Genomic DNA, 18,057 nt, shown 5'->3' on the forward strand with positions numbered 1-18,057 from the left:
GTGTGAAAGGGCCGTCCAGATGGGAGGGATGGTTATCATCATTCCTCTGCTAGTCCCCTCCTCTCCAGTCAGCCAGGCATCCCCAGGGGCGTGGAGGCTGGGGGCAGGCCACTTAGCAACTCAGCTTCCTTTTACTTCCTCCCTGGGGCCTTTGCAGTTCTGGATTCCAGGGCTTTGATGGAAGGGTAGGAGCTGCCTCTTTGCATTAGCAGCCTGGGCTGCCTGGCCTGGACCTACCTATTTTCTTGGAATCTTTTTGGCACCAACAGCTTCTTCTTCACACATACTACTAAAAGAGAAGGAAGTAGGCCAGAAGTGGGGTGGCTCTTCCACCAGGGGTAGCCGTGGGGGTACCAGCTGATCCATGGGTGCTCAGGTGGAGGGCGGGGACTTCTCCAGCAGTAGGTTCGGCCCGGAATGCACAGCTCGAGGACAGGGTGAAAAGAGGACAGGTAGGAATAGCTGCTGCAGCTAGGTTGTAAGATAAGGACAGGAATGTAGCCGGGCCTGTACACAGAACCATGGCTGCCAGAGGAGCCCAGGGATCTGGCTTCTAGACCCATCAACTCGCTTGCCGATCTTTGGCATTCTCCTTTCCCAAGCCTGAATTTTCCAGCTGTACTTTGTGTACTTGTGTGTGTGTGCATATGTGTGTGTGAGGGGAGGGCTAGGCTACTGACCTCTGAGGTCTCTTCAAGCTTCAACACTGTGGTTCTAATGAAGTAGTTAAGGCCTGAGGCAGGAGGCTGGCTGGGGAGCTGGGGGCTCCTGAAAGCTATCTGGGGGAGTTGGTACAATGTGGTCTTCGCTGGAGTGCTTTGTTGCTGACTAAGGACCGGGGAGTTCCAGCTCTCCTCATTATCATCTACATAACCTTCAGCAAGTCACATAATGTCTCTAATGTCCCAAGGCCAGTTTTACCCCCACCTTGGTAGGACGTTGCCCTTGTGGAGAACAGAAGATCCCCTTTGTATCATGTAAGAGGGCTTGTAGCATAGCTATGAGAGGGATCCACACCAATAAGTCTCCAGTGTGGTTCCCACATCCAGTCTGGCCAGCCCTCTGCATGGTTGGCTCCTTGACAGGCTGCCACCAGACCTCTCAGCCCCCAGGGCTTTGAGTAGACCGGCTCGCCTCTGGCTGATTCTCCTGGGGTAATCATGGGTCTGGACTGTACCATTCCTCCAGCAAGAGCCCCGCCCCCACTCCTCAGCAGACAGCCGGGGGTTTCACCTGTACCCTGAGGTCATGACATGTACTAGTTTACAGAGCTTTAAATTAGGCTGGGACCAGGCACAAAATGATCAAGACCAGTGAGGGAGATGTCTGTGTTGGCCCCTTTAGTTGTGGCCTTAAAGGACATACGTGGAGGGGGAAAAGAAGTTATTTGGAGATATAGTGAGTTCAGAAAGCTCAGGGCTTGCTGGGGCATTTGGAGAAGCCAAAGAGCTTGGTCAGTCAGAAAACAGTATCAGCTTGGGCATCGGCTGCAGTAGCTGGAGAGAGTTCAGAGAGGAAGGGGAGAAGGCCAGAAGCTCAAAGAGCTCCTCCTCAAGTCCCCTGACAGACAGACAGATACTCCTTATGAAAAGAAGCATTTCAGAAATGATTCCCAATGTCAGGGTCCATTGGCAGAGGTCAGGTGAGGAGAAGCAGTACTGGAAGTACTGTATGAGCCCGACTGTCCCTTGGTTCTGTAACATACTTCCCTGCCTCGTTGGGTGCCTGCCCTTTCTCTGAGGTTGGTTCTCCCCCTTCCCCAACAAGACTATGAGCCATCCCAAAGCTTTCCAGTAAATCTATTTTTGGTTTAACTTAGCTGGACTCAGATTCAACCAAAATTCTTGCTGGATATGGCCCCTGATGACTAAAAGTCACAAACCAGGGTGCCCATCCTAACTCTAGAACAGAGGCGATGCACGGTGAGGGGAGGAGCCAGTTCAGAATCTATTAATAGGTCCCTTGAGTAGTGGATCAGCATGGTAGGGTGCCCGATTTCCAAGTCCTTGGGCTAAGGAATGCAGTAGGTGCTCCATGGATGGATGAATGAATAAATGAATGAATAAATAGCCCCTACCCCTAGCTATCCCACGTACCCTGTCCTTGGTGCCAGACTACCTCTATTCCTGCCCATAAGCCTTTTCTGGGCCACCCTACCCACCTGGCCTCTGAGAGAAGAAAGAGAAAGTCACAGAGTCATGGGACGGCAAGCTGGCCTGGCCTTTACTCTGCAGAATCCAGTGCCCTCCTGGCCCAGTTGGAAAGGGCAAGGCTCAGAGAGGTGAAAGGTCTGGCCAAAGGTGTCAGGACTCGGCTCTCCTGCCTCCATCATAACACATGTCAGGAATTTTTGTTAAGTTTGTGTTCCAGAGGTCTCACTCCACAGCAAGTTCTATCCCAGAATGCATTGGGACTTCAAAGCATGACAGGATGGCATCTGAGCTCTCCCACTCCCCTTCGGCCCCGGCACTCCTGGGGCCAGAGGGTGGGAGTGCCTTTGATCAGTCAGGAGTGTTGACTGTCCTTCACCAGGCCTGACAGCAGAGATGAGCCAGAGGCTGGCCCATGCCCTCTGGATGCCGGGAGAGCACACAACGTCACAAGAGAGAAAGTCCAGCCTCCAGCCTGGGGCCTCCTGCATCTGGGGCACGCCACCCAAAGCCTGCACAGCTGGCCAGCAGGGAGGGCCACAGCTGGGGGATGTTTGTGCTAATCTTCAGCAAAGGAAGCAGTGTGATAGCTAGGCTGATGTCTCCAGGGTGGGCTGCCACTCAACGCTGGGGGCTTTGCTTCCCCTCCACCTTCCAGTCCCACATTCCTCCCCTCAAGTTCCTGCCTCCTGCAGCCCTCACCCCTGGCTTCTCCTACCAGTTACCATCACTTTCTCAGATAGAGTCCTGGGTGTGGGAAAAATGGCCTTGGACTGGGAGTCTGGAGGTCTGGGTTCCACCGCTGTCTTGCTGTGTGATCTGAATCAGTCCCTCACCCTCACTGGACCTCAGTCTGCCCAGCTGCAATGCAAGGAGAAAGGTCTATGGAACTGCCCTAGCACTGCTACTCTGAGAGTCTCTGAATCAGAGAATGTGATTTGTGACTGATGACTCAATCACATATAAGGGAATGCTTATTCTCTGTCCTGTCGGGCTCAGCTGGATTGTCTGGGCACTCTAGGCACCATGACCATGCTCCTGAACTTGCTGTTAAAGGAACAGGGGAGTAAGGTCCAAGAGTGAGCTTTGATCAGGCTGGGGGGAAGAACAGAGGGAAGTACAGATTGTTCAAACCCAGAAATGCTCCATTGGTTCTTGGACCCATGGCCCAGGGGAGAAAAGCTAAGAAACCTGATAGTTGATAAATCCAGGAACAAGGTGTCCAGGTCTCCTCTAAGAACAGGTTTTCTGCGACCATAACTTACATACCTTGTTCCCAGAGCCCAGTACTGCTCAGGCCAAGTTCCCTTTCTTAGGGGAGATGACCATGTCATGACAGCCTCTCCAGCCAACGAAGGATGGGGGCTTGAGCTTGGCCTCCCGAGCCAGTCAGTGTTACTCCTGGAGTCCTCAGTGCTCAGTGGAATCAGAAACAACCCATCTTGACCTGTACAATACAATGATGCATGTCTCACTTGTTGAGACTGGGGAAAATCTCTACCATCAGGCCCCAAACTGAGGCTGCCCAGCAAGGTGATTTCCTGCCAGGACTTTCCTCCCTCAGGGATTTCTGAGGACCACTGCATGCTGGGCTAGGAAGAAAGCAAAGAGAGAGAAACAATCTCAGGGGTCGGGGGTGGTAGAACAGTCCTTGGCAGTGTGCTGTGGCACAGAGGGCTGTGGACATGGAGTGCCCCTGGGAAGAGGTGATGGGCTCTCCTATGGCCTGTTCACTGTGTGCTAAGCTTTGCCTGCTGCCTCTTATTCCACCCTCACAACAACCCAGAGGAGAGGTCTTCACGGCTGCATTTTATAAGGAAGGACACTGAGGTAGAGTGATTAAAGGGCCTTCTCAGATGTCCCATGGCTCAGTTTTGTCTCCAAATCCCGTGGTCTGTCCAATCTCCATATTGCAGTGCTGCAGTCTCAAAACAGCCAAGAGTACTTTCAACAGGAAAGGACAGGAAGGCTTCACCAAGGAGGTGGCATTTGGGATGGACATTTGGGACAGGTGGATGGGAAGAAGGAGAGCTTTCCAAGGGTGTGGAGGAGTGTGGGGATGGGATGGAGTACGCTCAAGGCATTGAAATGTACCTTGGAAGGACAGCAAGGAGGCCAGATTGGCTAGAGAGAGTGGCCGGGAAAGTAAAGGGTGAAGCTCAGCAGATAGTTGTTCCCACTGTGGGGGCCCCTGCATGTTAGGATCAGGAATTTGGCCTTGATCCTGTAGGCTATGGAAAACCATAGAAGGATTTTGAGCAGGGGATGGGCCATGGGCTCTCCCCATGGCACTATGGAAGATAAATGTGAGGGGAGAAGACAAAAGTAGAAATATGAGATGACAAATCTAAAAAAGTTGATTTTATAGAAGTAGAGAGTAGAACAATGGCTCCCACAGGCTGGGGAGGGAGGATGGGGAAAGGTTGTTCCAACTGTAACTATGTTACAATTAGGCAGGAGGAGTAAGTTCTGGTGTGCTACTGTACAGCAAGGCCATGCAGTTAACAATCATGTAGTGTACTTGCAAAATATCCAGAAGAGAGGATTTTGAATGTCTCCACCACAGAGAAATGATAAATGCTTCAATGATGGTTATGTCAATTACCCTGATTTGAACACTGCACAATGTATACATGTATGGAAACATCACTACACCCCATAAATATGCAAAATTATTATGTATTAATTAAAATAAAACCAAAGAAGAAGGAGAAGAAGACCCCAGGGGGAAGGATCACTGAGGAAGGAGAAAAACAGGAGGGAGATTGAAGAAATGTGAATGCGTAGGACTGAAGACCCTTGAGGTGTTGCAGGGGGAGGAGAAAGGAATGCAAGATATACCACCCAGGGATGTAGTAGATGGGAAAGTCACTGTGGGGGATGAGGCTTCTGGGAGAAGGAGGATTTTGAGATGGGGTGTGGGTACAGGAGAAATGCCAGTGCAGTTTTGGCTGTGGTAGGTTTGAGGAGCTTGTGGGACATTCCAGCCTAGATGTGCCACGAGCAATAGGAAGAAAGGAGATGAGAAGAGAAACCAGTTGGAAAGAGAGCAGTTTGGGAGTCATCAGCCTCTTCCTAGCAAGTTCTATAGCCTCCCAGACCTCATTGTCTTCTTCATCTGTGTGATGGCGTAAGGTCAGCCTCATTAGGTTTCTGTGAAGATTAAATGAATTGACACAAGCACAATGTTTGGATCAGTGCCTGGCACAGAGTTAGCACTCACTTCATCTGAACTCTTATTAGGGCAGAGGTGGTAGCTGCAATCTGAGGGGTGGATGAGGTCACACCAGAGGCATGTGAAGGATGGAAGAGAGGTGAGCCTGGTACAGAGCTCAAGGAGCACTAACCTGCCAGTGATGGGCAGAGAGCACCTCAGGAGTGTGCCAGTGACCAGACTGGAAGGGTCTGGGTCTTCAGTTCTAATCTCATGACGTTCCAGTGCCATCTCCCTGTGACAGAGTCTTTCTGCCTATCTTGAGACCCAGGTCATTAGCTGTGAGAGCTGCAGGCATTTGGGACTCCAAGTATCCCTGCCTCACCTCTGCTCACCAGCACCCCATTCCCTCACACTGAGCCCACAACCAGACACCTTTATGTGCCACAGCACTGTGCAAAGGAAGAACCTCACATGGCCAGAGCTTCCATCCCAGGCCACCATGGGCCTGAGACTGGTCTCCTTAGCTTCCCATCTGGGGAGTGATTGCAATATGACCCCCTTGCCCCTCTCCCCCAGGGTGAAGCAGGCAGATGGGCTTGTGACTTTGAAGTGTTTTGGGGTACCCTTGGGAATTCCCAAGGAAGGCCCAAGCCCTAATTGCCTCCCAGAGGCTGTGCAGGCTCTGCCAGAAGAGGAAGGGCCAATTCTTGCTTTTTGTGATCTTCCAACAGGCTGCTGGCAGTGCCTCCAAGACAGCAGGGGAGACTTGCTTGAGGGTTACAGGTCTAGGCAATGGGCAGGCCGGAAGCCCCGTCAGCAGCTACCATTCCACAGTAATCTCAAACTTCCAGTCCTCTCAGTGTGTAGCATCTTGCAGAGTCACGCATCCAGGCTCACACCTGTGATGGGGTCCAGGGACACATGTGGAGCTTTCAGGGCCCATGCTCATGTCAGGCAGCCCAGCAGAAGCTGTGGGAGCATGCACAGAGACCAGAGCTTCAACACTGAGTGTGGAGTCAGGACAGGGTGTGGCCCCAGCTGATTGGCTGAGCAGGCTTAGCTATGTGACCTTTCACCCTTGTCAGAAACAGGCTTTATTTGAATCTCTACTATGTGCCAGGCACACCGGTCTTTCTTTCATCTTAACAATGCCTCTCCAAGAGAAGCCTTATTACCCCACTTTACAGATGTGGAAACTGAGACCCACAGAGGTGAAGTGGCTTGCCCAAGGTCAAGCAGCAGGAAAGTGGTAGAGCTGGTTTTTAACTGAATCCAGAGCCTGTGTGCTTTCACTATACCTGGCTATCTCCAACTGATAAATGAGAGGATAAGGAGGAGCTCATCATTACTTAACTACAGAGGGGCTGAGCCTGAGTTGCAAAGCCAGCACTTGTCCCACACACAGTGGAGGCTGCCCCAGTGTGCCCAAACCCAGACGATTAGGAGTGGCCCACAATCGCTGTACCACAGTCTCATGGAGGCAGCCAGATTCCTAAACATATGGATCAGTGAAGGCCAGAAAGACTCCCTTCTGCAGCTCAGTGGACTGGGGAGCACCCTACCTTTCTCCTCAACTTCATGTGGACTCCTCTTCCTATCAGTAAAAGCTTAGGAGGTCGTCTTAGCTCTCTGAGCCTTGGCTTCCTCCTCTGCAAAATGAGATTTCCCTATCCTGTAGGGATGTCACGAAGATTAAATGAAATAACCCATGAGAAGGATCTGGGGCTCCAAAAGAGATGGGAACAGGGAAGAAGTTGTCTAAGAATGCCTCACCTGTGTACACCAAGTTAGACTTTACAACAGCACGGTCTCATTTATTTCCAGGGTTTCCCTTGTTCTGTTCAACCAACCAGATGCCAGTGATGGTGTATTGGTGGTGGTGGTGATGGTTGGGGTAGTACATACAAAATGAAATGTGTATCAAATGGAAACATGGCTACCCTTTGATCTCACAACTTCGCATCAGGGATTAGACAAGTACATTAAGGATGTTTATTGCCTTCTTATTTGTAGTAGCCCCAAATGGCAAACAACATAAAAGTGTAACAATGGGGGATTGGTTAAATCATTTCTGGTTATGGTACATACAGTACACAATTAGAGTACATTTCCAGTTAAGATGGCAACAGAGCCCCTCTGTACCAAGCACGGAGTGATGGAAGATCGATACACTATAAAAAGAGAAAACCCCAAAGACAGAGTCAGGCTGAAAAAATGAGATATAGAGCACATACAGAAATGCAAAGCAACCAGCACAGCTGTAACTTGCCAGTCTCTGGGTCAGAACACGGGCACCGTGGCGGGGGGTGGGCAGGAGTGGCCAAGACTCAGCTCCTGTGAGTACTACAAGTGCTCCATTGTGGGATGGGAGGCAGAAACCAGGGGGAGGAGGGGCAAGGTTCTCCCCTTATGAGCTGGAAAAGACAGCTTCCAGCTGCTTCTGGGAGTTCTGACTACAAGGCAGCCTGGGCCATGAGGAGCTGGGCGGAGGGAGACTCGGCCTCATGACAAGGAAGTGAACCGAGCCCCAAGGTTCTACACTGAAGCAGGAGAATGCTCCCAACATCTCCTATAGGGCAAGAGCCCTGAGTGTCATAAAATCAGATTCTGGGCTGAGGGGTTTGGAGGGGCCAATGGAGGCCACCATGAAACCACCAGACAGGGAGGGGTAAGCACTGAGAGAGAAAGACAATAAGACACAAACACAAACAAAACAACACCAACACTGCCTCTCCAAACCAAAATTCCAAAACACATAAAGAAATCAAATGCTCAGGGAGAGCCAGCAAAATCTACAATCAGCACATAAATTTACTCCAGATGAGTTTTAGAGAATAGGCTGACAGATTTTGAAAATAAGCATGCCTAGGTTGCTCACAGAGAGAAATGAAGGAAAGACATTCCTTAAAAGGACAAAATAGGATTGCACAAAAACAAGAAGAGAGATAAAAAAAGAAAATCAAGTAGAAACTTTGGAAGTCAAAAATATAGTCATTGAAATAAAAAGAAAGCGAACTTCAATGAATGGGATAGCTCTAGCCTGGGCACAATCATGGAAAGAATTAGAGAATTGTAAGCTAGTGCTGAGGGATTCACACCAGCATAGAAACAAACTTTGAAAGAGCAGTTAGTAGGCATGAAGGGTTTGCATGGAGGGGCTTCGGCCTAAGTCTAACAGAAACTCCAAACAGATAATGGTGAGGAGGCAATCATTGAGAGATAATAGCTGAGAATTTTTCAGAAAGGAAAAGAGATATGAGTTTCAGGGAGAAAGGGCAGGCCAAGGACTAAGCAAAATAAATAAAAATAAGTCTATACCTAGACACTTTGTGGGAAATTCACAGACCATCAAAGATAAGGAAAAAAACCTCACAGGCTACAGCAGAAAAGAGACCCATTCTATACAAAGAACAAGTTCACAATATGAGACAGAGCCATGCACAGAGGATGACTGCTATGACCTGATGACGGGGAAGGGTCTTGTTGCAGCTTCTCTGGTAAGCCGCCTCTCAAGATGGCCAAAGACATGGTTTTTCCTAGGTTTGAGGTGCACTACTTCAGTGTTTCTGCTTACCTCCTTCTCCCTCTCTGGCCCTCATTGTGACCATGCTTGACTCTCCCATCCTGTGCTGGGACAACCATTTTCCTTTCCTCATTGCTGCTACTGCAGAGTGAGGCGGGCCATGGCCTGGAGGAGATCCTCTCAGTGCACCACTGAGTCTTGCTTTGGAGGAGAGGATCAGGAGAACCAGCCCTTTACAAGACCAGTACTCTCACCACCAGACTTGATATAGGAGTGTAAAGGAGTGCTCGCCTTGGAAGGTGAAGGGGGCTCCCCACACACTCGGGTGTCACATGCATCTAGCTTAGAATGTCTGCCTTGCGACTTCCAAACTGCATGCCTTTGGTTAGCAAGTCACTTCCAAGCCCCAGTGTTCTCATTTACAAAAGAGGGACCATAACTTTACCCAATGGAATGGTGATACAGAAAAAAAGGGGAGCCTAGAAATTAATGGAAACGTGCTGTGTAAGCTGTAATGTGGTGGACTATTGTGACTGCCTCCTCCTGTCTTCAGCTCACCTGGAATCCAGTTCCTTCCCCTGAGTGATTTCAGTTAGTCCCCACAACCCCATGACATGGGTGATATTATCCCATACGTACAGAGGAGGACACTGAGGATCAGCAAGGTAGTTCTTCCTCTCTGAGGTATTAAGTGGAAGAACCAGGACTTAAACTCGGATCTGTCTCACTCCAGGTCTGTTCTTTACTGCTGGTCCTGGCTTTGCCCTGACCTCAGACCTCTAGGGTACATGGAGGGAGGAAAGGAGGGAGGGAGGGAAAAGCTGCTGCATTGGAGTCTCCCCTCTTTAGGGAGACTGAAGAGGCAGGGTCCAGCTCCCAGACTGAGGTTTGGAGACAGCTGCAGAGCAAAGGAGCTTGGGAGGTTGGAATGCGGGATGGTAGATAGCAGAGGGGAGAGAGTTTCTGACTGCACCCCAGTCAGGGACCACATGAAGCAATTGGCCTGCCTTGCCAATCCCAGTTTAAACCCAGTTCCACCCCATAATGCTTGTGTGATCCATGGCAAGTCATTTAGCCTCTCTATGCCTCAGTCTCCTCATCTTTCTATGAGGTAGCAATCTCTATCTCCCAAGGCTGTGGGAAGGATGATATGAGGAAGCACACGTAAAGCACGCAGAACTGTGTTCACAAAGGGTGGCCTCTCTGCACCCATCACTGTCCCAGTCCTCAGCTCTGGGCTCTGTCCTGGCTCCTGACCCCAGCAGCATCTCCCTTGCTCCTAGTTCTGCTATGCCTTCTTTCTTTGCCTCACATTCTCAGGGAGACACAAGTCCAGATGCCCTGGTTGTTTGGAAAGATGGCAGTGTCTATGGCTGGGCCCACCTTCGATAAGTGAGAGTGAATTATTGATTCATTCTTGTATTCGTTCATTTACTCCAATATTTATTGATCACTGACAAAGTGTCAGGCACTGGTGATAGAGCACCAGACCAGACAGACAAGGCTTATTGTTCATGGAGCTCACATTCCAGAGAAGATGAAGTCTACCGCTTCCATAGAGGCCTCAGACACAATCCTACCCCGAGGTTGGCTGCCATGTTAGACATCCCTTTCAACTGCCTTTGAGCTGCCTGGCCCTTATGACCATAGCAGAGAACCCAAGAGATCATCTCATCTACCCTCTGCCTCTAGACAACCGTTCCAGCCCAGATGCCTAAAACCTGCTTCTGTCTATAAAACGGGCTCTGGAGTCCAAAGACCTAGGATCAAAGCACGACTCTACTGCTCATTAGCTTTGTGACCTTGGGCAAGTTCTGTAACCACACTGAGACTTTGTTTTCTCATCTATGAAATGGGCATTAGAACAGCACAATTTTCATAGGGTCATTGTGTGAATGCAATAAGATAGATAACACAAGTAGCATGCTAGAAACAGTGCCTGGCATATGGTATGTGCTCAATGCAGATAAAATGTTGCTATTATTATTATTACTACTGTCGTTATTAATATTACCTGACCCAGGGTGTCATAGGCCTTTGGTTCTGTGTCCAGTCTCAGTTTCAGAAGATATGCTTATTCCTGTCCCTGTGGCCAGGCCAAAATCCATAGGCAAACCTCCCAGGAGGCCCTCTGACCATGGCCCTGTTGGGGGCAGTCTGGAGGTTCGAGCTCTGTCTCAGGTGTCCTCACAGTACACTGTAGAGAGAGTAAGTGCACCCACTCACCTCCCTCAGGCTTTGCTCCAGTGCTCCCTTGTTAAGGAGGCCTCCCCTGACAACGCCATCTAAAATCACAAACCCTAGCACCCTCATTTCCCCTCCACTACTTTCTTCTTTTCCATAACCCTTGCCACCACCTTTCATGCTACATATTTTACTTGCATATTCTTTTTAAAATTGTGGTCTGTCTCTTCACTCTAAAATGTAAGCAGGAAGAAACTATCAAGTCTGTAGGGCCAAGCAGGCTAAAGGCTAAGAGATAAGCCAGATGCCCTGGCTTGCTAGTTACCAACTACAGGACAGTCTCTGCCTGAACCTAAATCTCAGCTTTTCCATCAGAATCATGAGGTGGGTAGAACTGGGGTTCAAAGAGCCTCCTCAGCTCTGACTTAGAACAGTCTGTACTTTTGTGTCAGTTCTCATGGCAGACCAGGCAGGACCTGGCCTGAGTTCAGAACAGCCTGTTGTAGGAGGCTGTGCCACAGGCAGTGTGTCAGGGCTATAAGCAGAATTCCTCTGCCTACTCAACCTGGCTTTCCTCCACCCTTGACCTTTGTTGGAAAGGCCCTGGGTTTGCAAGCAGGGTGGTCTGGCTCCCCTCTCCAGTGGGGCAGGAGGATTCCACCTCATCTCCATATCCTGGCAGGTGCAGCCTCAGCCTAGTGCCCTCCTCCCCTCTGACAACATTGCCACACACGGTGGCCAGCTATTTGCTCCCCTTAAAGGCTACTTGGCTGGACATGATGCTAGCACATGTTCTGTTGAGCTGCCTTCTCTCTCAAAGGCTGCCTTATGGTTTGCAAATGGAGTGAAACAATCCCATAGGACAGTTTGCTGATTCAGAGACTGCTGGCTCCGGGGTGCAAATCCTGCTTGGAATTTCATCTTTCACCCTGATTGTGGGTGTGAGATATCTGCTAAGACCCAGGATGAGAAAAGCCAGGACATGACATTTAGCCCCTAGCCTCTTTCTCTGCCCCACTGCCTTGCCAACAAAAAGGCTGCCTCTGGGGAAGGCAGCTGTCTCCATGCTAACATGGGCCCTGCCATTTATGTATTTGACAATATGTATTTATTGGGCGACTACTATGTGCCAAGCACTACTTCAGGGGCTGGGGACACTGTAATAAGCAAACACAGACACAATCTCTGCTCTCTTGCTCCACTTACATTCTAGAGGCAGAGGCTGGCATTTAATATGGGGGCTTGAGGCATATTACAAAAGCCTGAGCGGGAGACTCAAAGTTTGCACATATGTGGTGATGGATGCTATGAGCATAAATGAGATGGCTCAAAAGAGAGTGTATAGAATGAGAGGAGAAGGGGTTTGAGATAAAACCTGAGGAATCCCAACATCTCAGGGGTAGGCAGAGGAAGAGAAAGTAGAGAGGAAGCCACCATGGGTAAGGGGATCCCAGGGCATCAAGCCAAGCCAAGAGAGGATTTTCAGGAGGAATAAATGATCAGCCATTAAATGAGTCATATCAAGAAAGGAGAAGTCCAAGCAAAGGCCACAGGCTGAGTGTTTAGAGAGCAGCGTTTTTGAGTAGCGCACATGGAAGGCAACCCGTTACAGGCTCCAGAGCAAAGACAGACAGTGAATGCAAGAAAGAGGAAAGCAACATTTCTTGAGCACCTACTATGTGTAAGGTTCTCTGCTGGGGCCCTTATATGCCTCATCCTTTCATTCATTTGGTCAACAATTTTCTAGATGCAGGGCCTTATGGAAAGCAAAGATAGGTATGGCCTCTGCCCTCATGGACCTCATAGTCCACATGGGAATAGGAGCCAGACATTTATCAAAGTGTCCCCCAAATGAATGTGAACTTACAACTGGGACTAGGGTTATGCAGGAGAAGCATGTGGTACTAATGAGATCCTTTAATTTGGGGCTTTGACCTAGCAGGGAGCTCAGCGAAGGCTTCCTGAGGAGTGGACAAAGAAGCTGAGATCTGAAGGACACATAGAAAGGAACTCGGTGAGTGGAGCAGAGTGGAGTGTTTTACGCAGAAGGAACATCATATGCAAAGAACTAAGAGGTGGCCACTGGGAGTGGAGTGGAGAAGGAGAGGGGCGGAGAGGGGCAGAGAGGGTCAGGGGAGCAGGGAGAGGTGGGTGAGGCAGAGCCAGACTCAATGAGGCTTCACAGGCCATAAGGAGGAGTTTTGTCTTTACCCTGAAACCACAAGAAAGCTGCAGCAGGTCGTTAATCAAGGCAAGGATATGATCAAAGTCCTGTTTTGAAAATACCAGTCCAGCCACTACATGAAGATAGAGCAAGAGATGATTTGGGCAGAGTATTTAGAAAGTGATACTGCTGAGTCCAGGAAAGGATGGTGGTAGCTTGCATTAGAGGGGAGACAAAGGAGACTGAAACAAGTGGATGGGTTGAAAAGATGTTTAGAAATTGCTTAGAATAGCAGATTACCTATAACTGGCACTTGTAAATAAGGGAATGGTAAAATAAATGTTATTAGGTCCACCCAGTAGAATACTATTTGTAAAAACAGAGCTAAAGATTTCTAATACTGAACAGAAAGATTGACAAAATATATTTTTAGGTGAAAAATGCAAGGTACAAAACAGCATGTACAGTATTGTATTTTGTGGAAGAAAGGGAGCAATATCTATTGTTTGTCTTTCCATAAAGATGCACTAGAAGGATACCTACCCCCTCAAATAAAGGTGGTTTATCTGTGTGTGTTTTAGGGGGAGTACTGAAGTTGATGGAGTTGGGTGAGACTCCTTACTAAATCTTGTTTTATATTTATTTTGATTTTTCAATGTATTTCCTATTTAGAGATAAATAACCTTGAAAGTCAAAGCAACATAGGAAGTAAAATGAGCAGGATTGGCTATGAGGTTGGTAATGTGGGAGATGTTGAAAATGACCCCTAGGCTTGTGGCTTGTGTAACTAGATGTAAGGGACAGGAAAAGACAGTAGGTTTGGGGAGGAAGATCATGAGATCAGTTTAGGACACATTGAGTGTGAAATGCCTTCAAAGAGTGAGATGACTCTTTGAAGAAGTTTGTATGTGAAGAAGAGAGAGGCAAGGCAGTAGCTGCAGAAGGAAGTAAGGTCCAGGAAGGTGGGTTGGTTTGTTGGTTTCAGTGGGAGACACCTGGGCACCTGAAAAGCAGTAGGGAAAGATCCAGTTGAAAGGGAGAACCTGGTTGTCCTTGAGCCACGTCATTGTTAATTATTCCATTTTAGGGATGAGGAAATGAGGCTCTGGAAGGCCCAAGATCACATCGCTAGTAAGTGGCAGAACCGAAACTGGAAGCTACATCTTCTGACTACCAGACCAATGGAGTCATGGAAAGGTGCTGGCAGGGAGCCATTAGGAGATAGCATTAATGAGGTCACCAGGCTTAGAGGCTCAGAAGACGCCCACATATTCTGAATAATCCCTCTAGAGCAGTCGTCTCAACTGGGGGTGATTTTGCTCCCCAGGAGACATTTGGCAATGTCTGGAGACAGTTTGGTTGTCAGAACTCAGGGTAGGGGTATGCTATTGGCACCTGGTGGGCAGAGGCCAGGGATACTGCTAACAGTCTGCCTCACCCACCCCAGCAATGCACAGGATAGCCCTTGCAACAAGTCAATAGTGCCCAGGTTGAGAAACCCTGCTCTGGAAGCTCCAGGGGTTCAGGGAGCTTGTCAGCATCTCCACCCTCTCCACAAATGCAAGTATCTTTATTGTTTTTACTATCTTTTTATTTCTGTGATTTGGGCACATTGTAAAACATTCAAACAATGCGAAAGTTGTTAAAATATTAAGTAAAAGTCTTGCCTCTTTCAATCAGAATTCCCCAGAGGTAATGGTTGTTATTGTAACTTTAGTAAACGGGTTGAAATCACAAGCAGAAAACTTATTTTCTCTCTCCTATTTCTTCCTAAACACTCTCTGTGACCTATTTCTCCCCTGCTTCTTGGGTGAAATCTCCTGAAGAGCCAGAACTTTTTGAGGTGCTTTCAGATAATTAAAAAAATCCTCCGATTACTTCCAGGAATTAACATGTCCAGTCTAATGGAACAGACAAAACCCAAACTTCACTAAAAGTGAAAGCTTTACCCCTCTCCTCCACTGAGGCCTGTCAGGCTGCAGAGGCCAGGGATGTGGTCAGTGTCTTCTCTCTTTTCTGTCCCTACTGGCTTATTATTTAGCCAGTTTCCCTGCTGATGCATATTGAGGTAGTTTCCAGTTTTTTACTCTTATAAACACTGTTGAGCCATCCTTGTACCTATGTTTATCTGTACACACTTGTTATTTTGTAAGGACAAATTTCTAGAAATCAATGTGCAGAGGTATGCATATTTAAAACAGTAAAACATACTTGCAGATTGTTCTCCAGAGTAACTGCATCAGTATATGTTCCCACCAGCAGAGTATGAGAGGGTCCATTAAGAGTTCTCACTCTTGGCTGGGCGCGGGTGGCTCATGCCTGTAATCCCAGCACTTTGGGAGGCTGAGGCGGGTGGGTAATTTGAGGTCACAAGTTGGCCAGCTTGGCCAACATGGTGAAACCCCGTCTCTACTAAAAAAAAAAAATTAGCTGGGTGTGGCAGCATGCGCCCATAATCCTAGCTACTCGGGAGGCTGAGGCACGAGAGTCACTTGAACCCGAGAGGTGGAGGTTGCAGTGAGTCGAGTGAAGTTGCACTGCACTCTAGCCTGGGCGACAGAATGAGACTCTATCTCAAAAAAAAAAAAAAAAAAAAAAAAAAAAAAAAAAAAAAAAAGTTCTCACTCTCTCTCCCCACCTTTTTCAATACAGTACATACTAGTGGGGCCAGGCTGACATTAACTACTGATTGAATGAGTACTGAGAGAACACCCATTCTTTGTGGGCTTCTTGAAGTCCGTGAAGAAAGCACAAACTCTCCCAAACTCACTCCTCCCTCTTGACACACAGTCATCTCTTACTCCTCTCCCTCCTCCACCCTCTCAAACTTCAGGATTCTAGGTCCTGAATTGCTCTTGAATCCATTGTCTTCTCTCCGTTTCATGGCCGATGTTGGAATTCAGGCCTCATCATCTCTTGCCTACAAGAGTTCCTTGCAGGTCTCCCCATCTCCAACTTTGCCATCTCTGATCCATTCTTGACACCCCCAGTGTGAAGCTTCTAAAATGCCAATGTGGTAACCACCCCCCCACCCCTAGAGACTAGCTCCCTAGGGCCCACTCCACAGGACACACTGTGATCTGTCTTCTCCCTGTTCTCATCTCATCTGTATCTCTTTGCCTTCCTCTTCTTACACCCCAGTCACACATTGCTGCCTGCCTGCCATGAGCACAGCAGGCTTCAGCTCTTTCTTTGTCCATTCAGTTCTCTCTGGCTAGAATGTCCTCTTCCTCTTTTTTTGCTGCCATCAAGCAGAGAGTGGACATTTGTTGGTTTGTGGCTTCCCAGCCTTCATTCCTCCCCTTTCCTTAGGCTCCCGTTTAGTGAATTGTCTCTGCCTGATTGTGGGTGATGTTGGCGAAACAATAAATCTATGCATGCCTCCTTTCATAGAAGCCAAAGGGAAGTTGCCTTCCCCTCCCCAGCCCAGTATAGCCAGGAGGAGAGCATGTGACTAAGCTTGGTGACTGGACACTCTCGTTGGACTTTGAATCTGGAACAAGGAATATAAGAATAGAGGAAACATATTTCATTCATTTTATTGGCAGCATCCTGATCAAACCATTCCTGCTTCCTATTCCTTCCCAACCCCTCCCCAAGAAGTGCCTTTGCTTATGTCAATTTCCATATCTGGTTCTCTAGCTTTTCTCTTGATTCTGTAAGCTCCCTATAGCTTACCCCTCCAACCCCACAAATTCCCTTCTCTCCTAAGTTAATGAGAGATGCTTTCTGTTGCTTGCAACCAACAATTTCTGATAGGAAGTCCAGCTCAAATGTTTCTTCCTCTGGTTCCGCACAAACATACTTCCCTGTACATTCCCATAGCACCCTCTACAAAGTGCGGATCACGTCTCAGTTTTTGTTTTTTTTTTTTGTTTTTGTTTTTTTTCTGTTTCTTCCATTAGGGTAAAAACTCATATTGGTCCCATCCTTGTGAGCTCTGGACTCACCAGCTTATGTGTGGTCCAAAGCCAAACATTTAAGGAAACAAACATTTAAAGACTAAGTTAATGGACTAGTAGCTCTGCCTGCTCCCCCTCTAGGCACTTCGGTGACTTACACAGACTCTGTCATGCCACAAAAATAGTAAAAAATGCACCTGCCTCCCTCGTGAGTCTGGCTGGGAATAACATGGTATGATTTCTGTTTGGGACACTCCTTCTGTCTGTGCCACGGAAGATGGGGTGAGGGAGGGCAGGAGGGGGAAGAGAAGAGGACAGAAGTGGGACAGAGAGGCAGCTGTTGGAGCAGCTCAGGTGGAAGATGGTGGTGAGTGGGATTAACATGATGGCAATGGGAACAGAGTAAAGGGGCTGACTGGTGAGATTGTGAACAGAGCATTAGAATTGGATAGGCTGCTCAATTGTTTCTGGTAATTCTTAAAACAAAAACTGGCCATTTGAGATGGTTTCCATCAGAAGGAGGTGGTGAGGGAGTTCGAGTGTGCCTGTGCATGGCGGAGCAGGGGTGGGGGGATTGGTAGGGGAGGGTGTCACACCATCTCCAGCATCCCCCTCCTGCCAGCAGCCATGACCGTGCAGGCTGTCTTGCCTGTTTTCTAAAGAGCTTCCCCAGGCAGCAGGGGAGAAAGGAGAAGGGGGGCTGGCCACCCACGCCACTAAGCAGAGGTGAGCCAGGAGCACTGAGTCCTCAAATTCGCCCTCCCCCCAGCCACTACAGGCTGCCAGGTGCCTTGTTTTTGATGAAAGCTTGTAAAAACCCATGTGCATGGATGGTCATGCATTCATTTTTGTTCATTTAACTAATACTCACTGAGTCTGGAGCCACGCAATGGTGAGCAAAGCCTGCCATGGACCCTGCTCTCAAGAAGCTCCCGAGCTGGCGAGCTGGTGGGGGAGAAGATGCGTAATCAGGCAAT

At 48.5% G+C, this 18,057-nt stretch overlaps 1 long non-coding RNA gene across 1 annotated transcript in view; it reads right to left on the bottom strand.

Moving 5' to 3' along the window:
• Positions 1–18,040, bottom strand: part of LOC105476679 (uncharacterized) — a 29,922-nt gene extending 11,882 nt beyond the window's left edge. The window contains exon 1 of the long non-coding RNA XR_984178.2: positions 17,952–18,040. This is a non-coding gene — a long non-coding RNA (uncharacterized lncRNA). The remainder of the gene's footprint in view (positions 1–17,951) is intronic.
• Positions 18,041–18,057: the final 17 nt, after the last annotated feature.

The sequence above is a fragment of the Macaca nemestrina genome, chromosome X, assembly GCF_043159975.1.
Source record: "Macaca nemestrina isolate mMacNem1 chromosome X, mMacNem.hap1, whole genome shotgun sequence".
In the NCBI taxonomy this organism is placed as follows: Eukaryota; Metazoa; Chordata; class Mammalia; order Primates; family Cercopithecidae; genus Macaca; species Macaca nemestrina.